General features: G+C 35.3%; 1 pseudogene; it reads left to right on the forward strand.

Moving 5' to 3' along the window:
• The first annotated feature begins 674 nt into the window (after positions 1–674).
• LOC113201127 (splicing factor 45 pseudogene) lies at positions 675–1819 on the forward strand (annotated as a pseudogene).
• The last annotated feature ends 14672 nt before the right edge of the window (positions 1820–16491 follow it).

The following is a 16491-nucleotide window of genomic DNA, read 5'->3' on the forward strand; positions in this document are numbered from 1 at the left end:
GACAATAACCTGGTACCCCCATAATTATCATGAGGTACACGGAAATCTTCCCTTCAATGTCTGGACACACTGTTCAGGGATAAAGCCATGGGTTTTAGTCCCATGGGTGAAAAATACAGATCTTTATAGAGTATTGACCTCTCACAGAAATGTAAAGATTATCTGTGAAATATCTTTATCAACCCAGGTATTTTGACTACCTTAATCTCAAACACAAGAGCCCATTTCTAACTTTCAACCATGTCAACTAACCCACTAACTTCCCCAGTAAAAACCCATTACTGACATGCATTATGCTAATTAGAAAAGTTTCAGATGTTGATCAAGTTGTGGTTAGTTGAAGCACTGGCAGAAGATGCCCTTGGAGTGAGATTCCGCTGACATATTTTCAGATCTTCTCTGGACTACACATCACTCTTTGGGACACCTGATACATAACAAACACATAAATAAATCTATATTGTTTATCTAATAAATTTTAAACTAAGTTTAAAAAAAAGGCAGACACCCTCTCCCAAGGCCCTTCCCTGCACCTTGGACTGCCCCACTGACTAGGCTCAGACCGGAAAGCCGGATGGACTGTGGCAGTCCATGGGGTGTGGCCGGGCTCCATGGGGACACCACTGTGGCCCATGGGTAGAGTCGGCCAGGCAGGCTGGCTTTGGACTAAAAAGATGTCCCTGTATGATGAGCTGGGAGTGGAGACCAGTGACTCAAAACCAGAAGGCTGGTCCCCAAACTCTAACTTCTGCAGCCACCACTTTAGGTGAAGAAAGCAGCTGTCTCTCAAGCAAAGAGCCAAAGGACAAAGTACAGTCCTTGCTCCAATCATTGATCTGAAGTAGGGTGGCTCCTCAGACCACTGGCCAATTGTGGACACACCAGCACAGGTAGCAGCTGGCCTGAAGGACCCTGTTGCCAGTGGGTTTTCTTCAGGGTAAGTTCTAATTCCCTTAGCTGCTGAATATGATCCTATGTTTCCTAAAGATGATGAGAAATTAGTGAAGCACCAAAGACAAGGGAAAAAAACATACAGAGACTTGAAGCCAGTGAGTTGTCAAGGTGAATCAGATCCAGATTCTGATGAGGAAGAAGAGTATGAGCCAGAGCAGGAAAAGAAGTGTGGGAAGCACTGCCATGGCCCCACCTACTTCTCTTGTAGAAAAAGACAGAGTTACCCAGAGATTTTTCCCTATGAAGAGGGCTCTAGACCTCCATCACAGTCTTCCAAAGCTGCAATTCTTTCCCCAGTATATGAGGAACAGAGATTTCCAACCGCCCTACCAACTTTCCTTGCTAACATGGGTGGCACAGTTGCACATAAGATCATGCAGAAGTATGGCTTCCGGGAAGGCTAGGGTCTGGGGGAGCACTAGCAGGGGCTGAGCACTACCTTGTTGGTGGAAAAGACCAGCAAGGAGGCTGCAAGATCCTTGTGAGTGATGCCATGAGAAGGATGAGTCTCAGGATGCCTCCAGGAAGTCTGATTCAAATCCATTAACTGAAATACTTAAGTGTCCTACTAAAGTGGTCCTACTGAGGAACACAATTGGTGCAGGAGAGGTATATGAGAACTTGGAAGTTGAAACCAAGGAAGAATGCAAAAAATATGGCAAAGTTTGGAAGATGTGTGACATTTGAAATTCCTGGTGCCGGTGATGATGAAGCAGTTCCAATATTTTTAGAATTTGAGAGAGTCAAATCAGCAGTTGGAGCTTTTGTTGATCTGAATGGGAGGTATTTTGGTGGAAGGGTGGTAAAAGCATGTTTGTACAATCTGGATAAATTCGGGGTTTTGGATTTGGTGGAACAAGTTTGATTTTAAGGCCTAGAGTCATGTCTGATGATCTTTAAATGAATTGCAGATTGAGCAAAGACAGAAAAATGCAACGGCCTCTGTGGCTGTTCAATATGAGACTCTTAGAAGGACTTCTAAGATATATGTTGATTGATTTCTTTTTTATTTTATGATTTTTTAAAATATAAAAATCCTTTCAAAAATTCAAAAAAATCTCCACACTAAAATGCACTTCTTTCTTCATTTCAGAAAAGATTTATTCAAATATGTATTTGAATGCTCTTTCTTTCTTTGGTCCAATTTTCAATTCACAGTTTCTTCATTATGTTATTGAAGAAATTTTATTTCTGTGGTTTTTTTTTTCAGTTTTGAATATTCTACAATTGTTTTCAAGCTTAACCTCCTGGGAATGACTGGTATTTGTCCCATCACTTCCCTTCCTTGCTATTCTTTTTAGTTCTTAAGTGGTGCTTCCCCTACCCTCAGTTTTTCTCTAGTGCCACCATCTTCCCTTTCTTCTGATTCTGTTATTTATCATCTTATTTTTCTTTCTTTCCTTTAAGATTCATAGTCTCTTTAGTGACTTTGAAAAAGAATATATTTCCTATGGAAATAATTCTTTCCTTTCCTGGGATATATATTCTCCCAACATGGATTGTTATTATGCTTTTGTACTCTATTATTCATCCTTTAATATTTCACCTTTGCATACATAAAGTATCCAAAATATCTTGCATATGATATTAACTGATTGATAAATATTTGTTGAGTCAATGGGTTAATAGAGTTACAATAACAAAACAATTCAGAAGGCTTTACTAGTCACTTATAAGTCACTTTCTACAAGGAGAGAATATTAAATCAAGAAGAAAATCCTAACAGTCATATTAAATTTTAAGCACTGTAAATTCTGCTGTAATAACGAGGGCTAGTAAACATACTCAACAGAGACAAAGGTCAAAGAAAATAACATTGAATATTTGAATTCAGTGTGTAAAATGCACACAAAGACAAAGCCTACATGAGCTCATTTATGTGGAATTTTCAAAAATTGAAATCATAGAACCAGAAAATTGAAGAGTGGTTATCAGGATGAAGGTTAAGAAGGCTGTGAGAATTGGGAAATTTTGGTCAAATGATATAAAATTTCACTTGGGAGAGGAGGAATAATTTCACTAGATCTGTTATACAATACAGTGACTATAGTTTAAAACAACTTATTGTATGATTAACATGCTATAGTACTAATGAACCTTAAAAACTTTGTTCTAAGTAAAATAAGTCAGAAACAGAAGGACAAATATAATTCCATATATACAAGCTACCTAGAATAGTCAAACTCAATAGACAGAAAATAGAGATTACCTGTGGCTAGAAGAGGGGGGAAGTGGGGAGGGATTGATTAATTGCCACAGAGTTTAATACAGGACAATGGAAATTTCCAGAGATGTTCAGTGATAGTGATTGCACAGCAATGTGAAGATACAGAATGCAGCAGAAATACATATTTAGAGTGGTTTTAAAAAGCCAGTACATACCCACTGGCCCACATTCTCCTTCCCTGAACACAGTATCATAAAGAGAGTGCCATAGAACACGATGGTCTCCCATGCCTTCTCAGATATGATTTCTCCAACAGTGGCCACCACCACACACCAGAGGAAGGGATTCCTTCTGGACAAGGTCACCAGATAAAGGTAAATCACATCTATACTGGCTCAAGGGGAGGGTCTCCATCTACACCAGGTCAGAGGGAGCGATTCTATCAGCACTAGCCCAGAACAAGTGAATATTCTACGCTGGCTCAAGGCGAGTGACCATCTACACTGGCTCTACTGAGTCCCCAGCTATTCTGGCTGAAGGTGAGTGAGTCTCTGTGTGCACTGGAGCGGGAGGAACAGAGGACCAGGCCTTGGAGAGGATGGTTGGTGGGCTCCTGCCTTCACCCTGAGATGAAGCAAGTGGAAGAAGGTGATACAGCAAAGAGAGAACAAACAGGTTCAGAGGCAGGAAGAAAACCAAAACCATATCAGAAACCAAAGGGAACACACTTTCAAGATGGAAGAGTCAGCACTGGAGAGCCCTCAAAGGATGAAGATTTTTTTGTAAAATAACTAAGCAAGGAATTTTATAGTTGGTGCACATGAGGATTAGAAGACCATTATAACTTCGCATTACCCACTTCAGTTCTCTGACCAAGAAAGAAGACAATGACAAGGCATTAAATTGGATACGTGCATTTGGCTTTATCCCTTTCTTTCTTTTTTTTAAATTTTTATTTTTATATCCATTTCCACTGCTGTAACAGAACACTGTAAACCTGGTAAAGTAAAACAGAACTCTATTTGGTTTACTATTCTACTGGCTGGAAAGTACAAGAACAAGAAGCCACCCCTGGTGAAGGTCTTCTTTATGCATCCAAACATGGAAGCAGCCATCACAAGGCGAGATCAAGATTGTGCAGTTATGAGAGGGGAAAAGGTGCTGAACATGCTCTTTTTTTCACTCCCATAGTTACAGCATTAAGTCATCCATGAAGACCTAAATGCCTCTTAATAATCCCACCTCTCAACACCATCACAGTTGCAGTTAAATTTGAACATGAGTTCTGGAGGAGACAAACACTCAAACCATAGCAGCATTCTTTTCAAAAACTTGAGGTATCAGTAAGCAGAGAGTACATTAGAATTGGAAGCAGTTTCTTTACAAGCTACCTAGAATAGTCAAACTCAATAGACAGAAAATAGAGATCACCTATGGCTAGAAGAGGGGGAAAATGGGGAGGGATTGATTAATTGCCATAGAGTTTAATACAGGACGATGGACATTACATATTTTTGGCTGGGGGTGGGGGAAATGAGAAAGAATCAAACATGTTTCTAAGATCTAAAAAAGAGAAAAAAATACAATGGTTATAATCATAGAAGGGGGAAATAACTGGTAAGGTTTCAGTGTAGACAAGGCTCTGAAGTATAAACTGAGCAAAAAGCTTAGAAAAGAGAAGGGCTGTATTGTTCATTCATTCATTCATTCCTATATTCAACAAATATTTATTGAGAAGCAGTTATATGCTAGGCAATATTCTACGCACTTGAGATTGACCTATGAAAAAAAAATGGATGAAGAAACTTGCCCTTATAAAGTTTATGTCTTTGCATAGTTGGGGGAGATCATACAATAAATAAATATATGAACTAATTATAAAGTGTTAATTTCTATAAAATAAAAATAGAGTGTTTTAAGAGGGACTGAAGGAGGCAAAATGGGATGTTGGGTTGAAGTTTTGTAGTAATATTGTTAAAGTTGAGCTTATTGAGAAAGGAAGACCTGAAGGAGGGAAGGGATTTGCCATGTCTGTATATGGGGCAAGAGGAAAGAATGGACAGAGACATGGCTCTGTGTGGAAGAAGACAGAGAAAACTTTTATTTTCAGTATGGGGGGGGAAATTAAATAATCCTAATATACTGACTTCAAAAAAATATTGTTGAAATTTAGCTATATGTTTATTGGCAGGAGGATCCAATAAAAGGAATTAACTTCCTTGCTTGTATGGTATAGGGACCATTCCTGCATCTCTAGTGTTTATAGTTTATGTACGTTAGCAGTGACATCATTGCAGGGTCACAGAAGCCCCACAATCAGTTAATAGAACCTGCTTCTATCAGTCACATTTAACAGAAGCTCATTATTAAAAGCTCATTTTTATAAAATAACTAAGCAAGGAATTTCACAGTTGGTGCACATACATCTATTCAGTCAACCAGCAAAAGTTTATTATTAAACTTGATTTGCTCAAAAAGACCTCCAGCTTCACTTATGAAAAAATTCAAATAAAATTACATATCACCTGTGGTGCAGCAGTCTGGCTAGGCACAAAATCACGAGCCACTCAAGTAGGAACAAACTTTATTTTTTGAAACTGCCGCCAATGCCCCATACAGCCGGGAAGAATCCCAGTTTGTTTCCTCTTCAAGAAGCCCTAAGCAGAGAGATGACCCACTCTTCGTTCTCCCCGAACCCCAGAGGACGTTCCTCCCCCCGGAATTTCCACCTACTGTACTTCCTCAACCAATGGGAACTCTCCAGGAGTCGTAGCAGGCCAGGGTGAACAGCAGGAGTCCAATATCCATATGAATGCAAATCTTAACATAATCATATCATCTCAATGGCTAGCTGGTGTCACCTTTCAACCAAAAATGCCATGCATCATATTACTTGGCTGTGGCTCTTAGCACTGTGGAATTTTTGTTTCAACAAAAGACAACTTATCAAGGAAAATTGTCTACATGGGTAGATTGTTTCTTAGATATTATCAGACCAAGAAAAGATAATAATGTATTTTATGTTCACATTTATCACATGGTGTTTATTTTCAAGGGGTGATAAAGTGTGGCTCCTGGGTTAAAATGGAATCATTCTGGCCACACTCATGTGCAGTCATATCTTCCCATGAGGAAACCCACCCAAAAGATGTAAACTAAGACTGTCACCAGAAACTACTACAGAATGTTGTTAGGAGCCACAGCAAAAATATTGATATAGGCACCTTTGGACTTAATGACTGCCAGCCAGCAATTCACATTCATATGGTAATTGGACTCATGCTGTTCAGCTGGGCCCATTTCAAGACTCAGGTTACTCATGTCACTCTTGTAATGGGAGAGTTCCCATTGGTTGGAAAAGGATGGTAGGAGGGTGTTCCGGGGGAAGTGGAAACCCCCCCGGCTCAGGTAGAACACACACGTGGCGGACCCACTTGTTAGGGGACGCACACGGCCTCTCTCTAAATAAAACTTTGTCTCAGTTTGACTGGCTTGTGTTTTTGTGCCCAACCGGGTTGCAAGATTGCAAGCCTGCGCGCACTGACAGCTCAGCAGGGAATCGCTCAGCAGGGGTGCGGCAGGCAGGGCTTGGCGATAGAGGCGGCAGGAGCGGAACTCAGCCGACCCGGGGCCGGGCAGCCTGCGGCAGAATGTCTGCTACTTCATCTTTTTTTTTTCATCTTAAAAAAAAAAGATGAAGTAGCAGACATTCAGATTACATATCTAAGGCCTACACATCATAATATTTCAATATTTTATTTCAATACCTATTGGTACCAGAGAAATAAAACGGAAGCAATGCCTCATTCCCAAGTGTAACTTAGAGGAAAAGAGACTGGACTCAGATCAGGTCTGATGGTAAAAAGGAGAATAACCTACATTAAGTCAAAATATGGAGATCTACACAATCTCACCCCAACATACCACAAGGAAAAGCAACAGTACCACATTTCTGTGCAAGATGCCATTTATTTATTTATTTAAATCCCTTTCTACCCTTTTCCTGAATTATCCATGTCCTAAAAGGTTGATGTTTGGTTTCCATTGGAATGCACCTGCAAAAGATTAGATGGAAGGAGAAAAATGAGGCTGGGATATGTATTCACTAGCTCTCTTCCTGCCACAGCCCAATAGACAAGCCTGCCTCTCTACAGAAGGCCACAATTCTACTAGGTGGCCTTCTCTGGGATCTGTAACCCAGGACCTCTGTCACTTCAAACCTGGATGGTTAACCACTCCCTGCTGTCACTGGCTAGCAGGTACTGCACTAGCTTTTGTTGGTGTAGGAATTCCTAAATCGTGTTTATTCTTTTGTAAACAGTTCCTGTATTAAACTGTCCTTGACATATACTATCTTCTCTATCTTCTGCCAGGACCTTAAGTAAAACATACTATATTGCAAATAAAATAAAGTAAGAGAAACAGCAAGCAGAAGAGAGAGAGAGAGAATCCAGCAGAAAAGAAAATATAACTCAAGCAACAGAAGCAGATTCCTTGTCTATCTTTGCAATATATTGTGGAAGCCTTTAATTTGATAAACAAGAGCTTAAATACAAGATCATCAAGTCATAGAATGAAATTTAAAAGAGCATTGCAGAAATAAGGCAACAAAATGAGAAAAAAATACGATAATGAAACATTGTCATCCACTACCTGTGGAATCAGGAAAAAGCAGAATGAAGAGAGCTGAGAAGCAAATTAATGAGATCAAGAAAGTCACAATAAAAGCAGAAGGAAACACACAGACTAAAGCAATTAGAGAAGACATGAGTAAAATGAAAGACACACAGCATAAAGATAATCAAGTTCTCTGAGGTTAAGAACCCCAAAAGGGAAGCCAAATATATTCTAAAATATATAGGAGATTCCCTGAAATGGCAGAAGAACTAAACCTGCAGATAAAGGTTCAGTTGAACTAAATGAATGTATATCAGAATTTCTGGGAAATAAACTTTAAGTATAAAAAGAGTTCTGGAGGTATCTAGATAAAGAGACCAAATTATCCACAAGGGTGAGAAACTATGCCAGCTTCAGTTTCCCCCATGGCAATAATCAATGGCTGGAAGATTGGGAGATGTTTCAGTGACTAAGGGCAATATGTAGGAGCCAACAATATCTCAGACAAGTCATAGTTGAAGCGTAAAGCAACAAAAGGAAACACACAAATGTGAACATATCCAAGGACTCTTTGAAAAAAAAATCCATAATGAAGTCTAGCCAAACAAGAAAAAAAATAGAAATAAAATATATAGCAAGAAAGAAGTTGTTATAAATGGTCTAGTACAAAGCACTGAACCCATTTAAACATGAAACAAAGACTAAAGAGATTACGGTCTCAAAAAAATCTATGAGTATTAAAAATGCCAAAGAAATAAAATTACACAACAGAAAAATCAGAGCAGCAAGATGAGAGGAGACAGCAATATAAGAGTGCTAATCAATTCACCCTTCATAGCTGGGAGTCAATAAATACTTTCTAAATTAGAAACAGGTTTATTATGTTTTTTTTTCACTTAGCATTAATAGAATGTTTTAGAAATAAATATCTCTTGAAGTGAAGTAACATTAATCTGAAATTCATTAGTTCATTTGGCTTTGCTTTAGTTGTCTTCTATTAAATTCAAGTAAATAGAATTGAATACTTTTTATTAAATTAGCACATTAATTATATCCTTGTAAAATTACTTGCACCTACTGATCTATATGTCCATCTGTATATTCCATAGATATGTTCAGTCTGTTTATAATGGTAATCAGCAGGTACTGTGGAGGAATTTGAAGTCACTTTTATGATTTCTATATCATTTAATTTCCGCTAGAAAACTTTTGTAGTAAACATGTGTCAGCACAACACATTGGCTAAGCTATGGAATTAATCTAGGTGCCCATCAATGGATGAATGAATAAAGAAATTATATATATTATATATATATAACTATATATTATATATATAATATATATAATATACATACATACACATACACACACAATGGAATATTGGCTATAAAGAATAACAAAATCCTATCATTCACAACAAAATGGATGGAATGGAAGACATTATGGTAAATGAAACCAAACACAGAAAGATAAGTACTACATGTTCTCTTTTGTGTGGCAGTTAAAAAAAATGTTGAACTGAATGTAGAATAGTGATTACTAAGGGGTGAGAAGTGGATAAGAGTGGTGGACAATAGGAGTCTAGACTTGATCAGCACATGTACACATATTGAATTCCAGTATCTCTACAATTAACATATGCTAATTTTAAAAATGCACCTTCCACCATTGAAAATTATATCATCATCATCATCATCATCATCACCACCACCACCATCATTATCAATTACTCTAAAGTCAAACAGACACAGTTGTGGAAAATTTAACATTTGGCAAAAACAATGAGAAAGTCCAAATTTGGGGAAATAATAGGAACTATAGGGACTAAAATTCTAGGCAGAAGAGAATCTTTCAAAGATGAACTAAAGAATAAAATTGGGACAGAGACTGATTCTGAATGTGGCTTGAGGTTGAGAACCTGGGCTTCAACCAAACAAGCTTTTGGTGGTCATGCAGAGAAATGAAGATAAATATCAATAGATTTTGTGGAGTCTCAACAATAGATTAGATCAAGCAGAATAGAGATCTCAGAACTTAGAGACAAGGGGGGGCAGATTGTATGTGGGGGAAACTGCAACAGTTAATAATAAAGCAAAAGACCTAAAAACCTATGAAGAAAATATACACGAGCTCTGGGATAACATTAAAAGACTAAATTTAAATGCATAGATCTTGAGATACAGTAGAAGATATAGATCAGTGGCATAAAAAACATTCACAGAAATAATTGCAGAAAATTTCTCTAATCTTGTAAAAGAGATAGATATGCAGATATTGGAGGTATTTAGAACTCCAAATAGGACCAGAAAAGAACTTCTCCATGATATGTTATAGTTAAAATGCCAAAGTTTCAGAACAAAGAAAGAATTTTTTAAAATCTACAATAGAGAAGCTCCAGGTTATTTATAAAAGCAAACCCATCAAAGCAGTAGATTTCTCAGCAGAAATTCTAAAGACCAGGAGGTCATGTAATGGTGTTTTTGAAACACAATTGAGATTGAAAAACAATGACTGCCAAACTAGATTATTATATCCAGCAATTTACTTTCCTTCAGAATCAAAAGGAGAAACAAAAACATAGGATAAGCATAAACTGAAGAAATTCATAACCACAAACCCAGCAGTGCAGAAGATACTTAAAGGAACTCTCCAGAGAAGAGGAAGATAAAGATAACCAAAGAGAATACGGAAAAGAATAAATCTCATGAGATGAAAATTAGCAATAATTTAAACATTAGAAATAAAGCCAAATGAGAAGAATATATACTTCTCTACAATAGTACTGAAGGTAAATGATCTCAATTCTCCAGTTGAAAGACATAGACTGGAAGACTGGACTTAAAAACAAGATCCAACTGTATGTTGCCTCCAAAAAACACAGACACCATCAAAGAAATTCAGACTGAAGGTCAAAAGGTTGAAAATGATATTCAATGCAAATGTAATCCAAAAGCAAACAGGAGTATTACTCTCATACCAACAAGTCAGAATTCAAGCCAAAATTCAAGCCAAAGTCATTACATTGTGGTAAACAGAACAATTTAAAAAGAAGCTTTAACAATTATAAATAGAATGCACCAAATTTTATAAAACAAATATCACTCAACATAAAGGAACAGATAGGCTCAACACAATAATAGTGGGGGACTTCAATATGCCACTCTCACCGAAAATAATAGATCATCCATATAGAAAATAAAAATACAAAACAGATTTAATCTATATTATAGATCAAACGAATTTAACAGACATGTATAGAATATTTAATCCAGTAGCAGATGAGTAAACTTTTCTTTTTTAGATGCTCATAACACTTTCTCCAAAATTAATCATATGATATTTAGGATATGAAGCAAGTATTGGAAAATACAAAAAATAATGAAACAATCTCTACATCTTTTCAGGTCATAATGGAATACTAGAAATGAATAGCAAGAAAAAATATGGAAATTATGAAAATGCATGAAGACTGAAATAATGTGCTTTTGAATGATGAAGGGGTCTTTAAAGAGATCAAGAGAAAAATTTAGTAATTCTTAGAATAAAGTGGAAATAGAGATGCAACATGCTAAAACCACTGGATACAGAAAAAGTAGTACTAAGAGTGAAGTTAATAGCTATGAGGACTTACATTTTAAAAAATCAGAGAAATTTCAAATAAATAGCATAATGATACATTTTGAGGACTTAGAAAAACAAGAAAAAAACTGATCCCAAAAATAGTAGAAGGAAAGAAATTATGAAGATCAGAGTTGAAATTAATGAAACAGAGAACAGAAATAATACACAAGGTCAATGAAACAAAGAATTGCTCCTTAAAAACATGAACAAGATTGACAAACGCAGAACCAAACTAACTAAAAGAAAGAGAGAGAAGACCCAAATTAATAAAATTCAAGAAAAATACAAGGATATTTCTATAGACACCACTAAAATCCAGAGGATCATTACAAACTATTTTGAAAACATATTCCAATAAATTGGAAAATCTGGAAGAAATGTATAAATTTTTAGATACATATGACTTACAAAATTGAACTAGAGGAAATAGAAAATTTAAACAGACTCATAGCAAGCAATGAGATTGAAGCAATAATAATAATTTTAAAAAGGGGTTGGGGTTGTGGCTCAGTGGTAGAGCACTCACCTAGCATGCACGAGGCACTGGGTTTGATCCTCAATACCCCATAAATGTAAAATAAAAATATTATGTCCACATAAAACTTAAAACATAAATATATTTTTAAAATAATAGTAATAATAAAGCTTTCCAACAAAGAGAAATCCAGACCCAGACAGATTCACAGATAAATTTTATCATATCTTTAATGAACTAACATCTATTCTCCTCAAATTCTTCCATAAAACAGAAAGTGAGGGAATGCTTTCAAACTCATTCCATTAAGCCAACATCATCTTCATATCAAAACCCAGTGAAGACACAATAAGGAAAGAAAATTACAGATAAATAACCTTTAGCAAGATAAATGCAAAAATCCTTAATGAAAAACTTGCAGAATGAATTCAACAACACATCAAAAAGGTCATCCAACTTGATCAAGTTGCTTTCATTCCAGGGTTGTAAGAATGATTCACCATATGCAAACCAATGATCATAATATACCATATAAATTGAACAAAGGACAAAAATCATATGATCATCTCAATGAAGGCAGAAAAAACATCATTGGATAAAATTCAAAACCACTTCATAAAAAAACCCTGAAGAAAGTAGGATGAGAAGAAATTTATTTCAACATAATAAAAACTATGTATGACAAAGCCCAAACCAACATCATACAGAATGGGAAAGAACTAAAAGCACTCCTCTTAAATCAAGAACAAGAAAAAGATACCTACTTTCACCACTACTATTCAATCTATTTTGAAATTTTAGTCAGGGCTATAAGGCAAGAAAAAGAAATAAAAGGAATAAAAACAGGGAAATAGAAATTAAATTATCCCTATTTGTGGATGACATGATCCTACATTTAGAAGATTCTAAAGATTCCATCAGAAGACTTCTGGAGCTGATAAAATTATCAGCAAAGTATCAGGATACAAAATCAGTATACAAAAATCAACAGCTTTTCTATACAACAATAATGAATCTGCTAAGAAATCAGGTAAGTATTCCCATTCACAATAGATCAAAGAATGAACTCTACAAATAAATCTAACCAAAAAGATTAAAGACCTGTACAAGGAAAACTGCAGAATGCTGAAAGAGAGAGAAAGAGAGAGAGAGAGAGAGAGAGAGAGAGAGAGAGAGAGAGAAGAATGTGGGAAGAACTCCCAGGTTCATGGATAGGCAGAAGGAAGAATTAATATTATTAACATGGCCATATTACCAAAAGTAATTTACTGATTTAATGCAATCCCTATCAAATCACCAATGATACTTTTCACAGAATAGGGGAAAAAAAACAATCCTAAAGTTCATATGAAAGAACAAAGGGATCCTGAAAAAATAGCAATAATGCAGACATCACACTACCTAATTTCAAATTATACTATTATACTACTGAACCATAAATAATAAAAACACCATGGTACTACACAAAAACAGATATATGTAGGCTAATGGAATAGAAGACACAGGAACAAACCCATACAACTACAACCATCTTATTCTTGACAAAGGTGCCAAAAACATATACTGGAGAAAAGAGAGCATCTTTAATAAACGGTGCTGGTACAACTGGATATCCATGTGTAAAAGAATGAAACTAGATCCTTATCTTTAGCTCTGTACAAAATTCAACTCTCAAAATATATCAAATACCTAGATAGAAGACCATAAATTCTGTAACTGCTAGAAGAAAACATAAGGGAAACACTTCAATATATAGGCATAGGCAACAACTTCCTAAATAGAACTCTTATACCTCAGGAAAGAATAATGAGAATCCATAAATAGAATGCATAAAATTTAAAAGGTTCTGCATAGCAAAAAACAAAAACAAAACAAACAAACAAAAAACAGTTAACATCATAAACAGACAGCCTACATAATGGGAGAAAAATCTTTGCCAAGTACCCTGCAAACAGAGGCTTAATATCAAGAACATCTAAAGAACTCAAAACACTCAACATCAAAAACACATAGCATGGTCAATAAATAGGCAACGAACTGAACAGATACTTCTGAAAAGAGAAAGTACAAATGGCCAACAATTATACTAAAAAAAAATTTCACCATCTTTAGCCACCAGGGAAATGCAAATCAAAACTACAATGAGGTTCCATCTTACTCTAATCACAGTGGCAAACATTAAGATCACAAATAACAATGAATGCTGGCAAGGATGTGGAGAAAAAGAAACTCTTATACACCATTGGCAGGAAGGTAAATTAGTAAAGCCACTGTGGAAATCAGTATGGAGGTTCTTCAAAAATCTAAAAATAGAACTACCATATGATCCAGCTATACTACTCCTTAGTATTTGCCCACCCAAAATCAAAGCCTGCATACTTTAGTGATAGACACATACCCATGTTTATTGCAGCACAATTCACAATAGCCAATTTATTAAATCAGCTGAGGTGTCCATCAGCAAATGAATAAAGAAAATGTGTTATATATACACAATAAAGTCTTATTCAGTGAAAAAGAAAGGAGACCTACTTACTCCCACCATATCCTACCCAAGGATATTACCACCCAGTACATTTACCGAAGTGGATTAATTCACCGATTAGGTTAAGGTTTTCATAATCTAATCATTTCACCTCTGAGTATTGTTGAATTTCTCACACAAAAGCTTCTGGGGACAATTTATATATAAAACATAATCATCATGAATATAGAAAGGAAACTATTATAGAGGAAGGGAAGTGAGGGCAAAGGAATGAGAGGGTAAGGGTAGGTGATGCGAAGTGAATGTGATTAGACTGTTATAAATTTGTATGAATATGCCATGATGAAGCCCACCATTCTGTGTAGGCAATATGCACCAATAAAAATTAGTACGACCTTTGGTAGATAAGAAACTGAGGAAAAAAATAAAGGAAGGAAAATTAAAATCAATTTGAACATTTTAGTCACAGTCTAAAATACATTCATTGGGAATACTGCAGAAAAATTTGGAAGAGGTACCAAGAGGACCCCACTTCCATAGATGATCTGTAAAAAGAAACCAGGAGCCAGGAATTGTTGGCAAAATGCTTAGCTGGCATGCTGCAAGCAGGCTCATTCACATTAAAAAGCCATCTACACCTTGTTTTGCACTAGGCAACAACAGTGTTTGCCATCAACTAAGGCAAGTGACTCTGACAGCTGATTTTGGAGAAGAGCTATATAGCTCTATAGGGTCAGAAACATCCGGTAAGACTGATAAATAACAGATACTAAAGAAGAGACAGTAGGGAACCCCATGATGTATCATAGCATAAGGGAGTTTAGCAAAGTTGTTGGTTAGAAAGTCAGTGCATTAGAGTCAATATTCATTGGCGAAACCAGTTAGAAAATTTAATAAGAAAAAAAACTAACCTGTTCAAAACAGAAACAACAATGTAATTAAAAATAAACATCATAAGTACAAGCAAGGTGTATAAAGAGAAAAGAATAATTATATTGCCAGAAATAAAAGAAGACTTGAATACATGACAAATTTCTTCAAATTAATCTTAAAATCAATGGAATCTTAAAAGGATTTTATGTGAAAGTTGACACATTAATTCTAAAATCTGTAAGAATGTTAAATGAACTAGAGTTGTATAACAAATTCTCAAAAACATAAGAGCAAATTATGTATTTTATATCAGACATAAACTATGTTAAAAGGTAGAAGGGTAAAACAGTGTTGCAATGCCAGATTAAACAAATAGATCAATGATATTTTTCAATCTAGAAATAGCCACAATTCTATATGAAAATCTAACTTATGCCCAAGTTACCATTTCAAATCATTTGGAAAGAATGTACTTTAATACTTGACATTAAGATATTTAATTATCCTCTTGATAATTAAATACTGAAATAAATCCATTTATTTAAATGATTCTTAATCTCTAGGTTTAAATTTGGCTCATATTATTCACCTGTGTTTAGAATCATATATACAAAAGATGTGCATTTGTGGTATTAAAAGCTGGAAATAAACATGACTGTCCAAAGGGTAATCACAAGTCAACTCTGCTTAAGAAAAACAACCATAGTAGGGAAAACTGTGTAGCTGTTCTTTAAAAAATGATACGAATAGTATATTGATAGATATGCAAGAATATTTTTAAGTGAAAACATGCAAATTTTGTTCACAATATTATAAAATTAATATACCAAAAATGCAATTTTAATGTAAGTTGAAGAATAATGAGACACAAACATTATATCACCTTTATTGAAAACACTTAAGTAACACAAATGTGAACATGTATGTATTTTTTAATCAGAAAATTATATAAAGATTTAAAAAACTCTTTAACAGTGGCTTAGTGTGAGGGGAATATTTTCTTCTGGAGAAGAGAAGAAATTGGAGAAAGAGGAATAGGGACTTATATTTTATTCCATGTGGTACTTACTTTTTATAGTATTCATATAGTACTTGAGTATGTTAAAAATAGAAGTGTTATACAATAGGATTGAATAAAGGCTTCCAACATTGTAATTACACATATTTGTATGGACATAGACCTGACAGAAATTAAAAAAAAAAGAAAATATATATATATATATATATATATATATATATATATATATATATATTCATGTGCTTTAGGATTCTTGGCAATGATTCTTTTGGTAAAAGCAG

The sequence above is a fragment of the Urocitellus parryii genome, chromosome 1, assembly GCF_045843805.1.
Source record: "Urocitellus parryii isolate mUroPar1 chromosome 1, mUroPar1.hap1, whole genome shotgun sequence".
In the NCBI taxonomy this organism is placed as follows: Eukaryota; Metazoa; Chordata; class Mammalia; order Rodentia; family Sciuridae; genus Urocitellus; species Urocitellus parryii.